Genomic DNA, 1,610 nt, shown 5'->3' on the forward strand with positions numbered 1-1,610 from the left:
TTGATTTTTTTTTTTTTTTTTGCTCATTTAAAAATAAGCCTTTACATAATCAAAGGAATATACATAATGAAACCTTAACTTAGTGGGGAAAGAATTTAGCCATTCAATAATAAGGATGGTATAAGCTATAGATTTTATATAAATGTCTTTTATCAGGTGAAGGAAGTTCTCTTGTTTTCCTAGTTTGTTCAGAGTTTTTGTCATGAATGCATCTTGAATTTTGTCAAATGTTCTTCTGCTTTTTTTAAGATAATCATGTTGTTTTTCTTTTTTAGTTTGTTAGCATAGTGAACTACATTGATTGATATTCAAATATGGAATCAACCTTGCATTGCCAGGATAAGTTGGTCATAATGTGTATATTTTTATATATTGCTGAATTGGATTTGCTAACATTTTGTTGAGGATTTTTGCATCTATCACCATGAGGAATATTGATCAGTGATCAATATACTAGTAAATGTTTAATAATCAGATTTTAGAGGTTGGGAAAGAAATTTGGTTTATACTGTTTACCAATTTCTGTGGTATAAATACTCCCACCATGGCAAATTTCAAGCTACAACATGCCAACCAGTTCCTGAAAACTTAACCATCAGCTCTTCTGAGCTGATACAAACTGGTGCCAGTGGCCACTGTAGTTGTCATTTCTGGCAATGTTTTTGTTAGATTTGGGTCTCAGGGTCATGTGAGCCTTATAAAATGAGTTGAGAATGGTTATTTTTTCTTGGTTTTATGGAAGAAATTACATATAATTGGTATTGTTTCTGCCTTATTGTTTGATTGAATTCACCAATGAAACTATTTAGGCCTGAAATTGTCTTTGTTCAAAGGTTTTGTATACTTGTTTTAATTGAAGTGAAATTCACATACTATTCATCATTTAAAATTATACAATTGTGAGGTATTAATATATAGTACATTCACAGTGTTGTGTAACACCACTTCTACCTAGTTTCAAAACATTTTCACCATCCCAAAAGAAAACCCTGTACCCATTAAGCAGTCATTCCCCATTCTCTCTTCCCCTATCCCCTGGTAACCACTAACATGTTTTCTGTCTCTATGGATCTACCTATTCTAGATATTTCATGTAAGTGAGATCACACATTATGTGACCTTTTGTGTCTGCCTTCTTTCACTTAGCATATTTTCCAGGTTCATCCACCTTGAAGCATGTATCAGTACATCATTCCTTTTTATGGCTAAAATGCCATTGTGTATGTACTCCACAATTTGTTTATCCATTCATCCATTGACAGACATTTGGGTGGTTTCCACTTTTTGGTTATTATGAATACTGCTGTTATGCAAATTCATCTATAAGTATTTGATACCTAGTTTCAATTATTTTGGGTATATACCTAAAAATGGAATTGCTGGGATGTATGGAAATTCTATGTTTAAATTTTTGAGAAACTGCCAAATTTCCACAGCAGCTGCACCATTTTACATTCCCATTAGCAATGTACAAGGGTTTCAGTTTCTCCATATACCCCCAACACCTGTTCTCCATTTTTAAAATTATGCCCATTATAATTGGGATGGGGGATAAAGTGGTTATTGTTGCGATTTTGCATTGCATTTCTTTAGAGTTGAATGATGTTGAA

The sequence above is a fragment of the Rhinopithecus roxellana genome, chromosome 11 (assembly GCF_007565055.1).
Source record: "Rhinopithecus roxellana isolate Shanxi Qingling chromosome 11, ASM756505v1, whole genome shotgun sequence".
NCBI lineage: Eukaryota > Metazoa > Chordata > Mammalia > Primates > Cercopithecidae > Rhinopithecus > Rhinopithecus roxellana.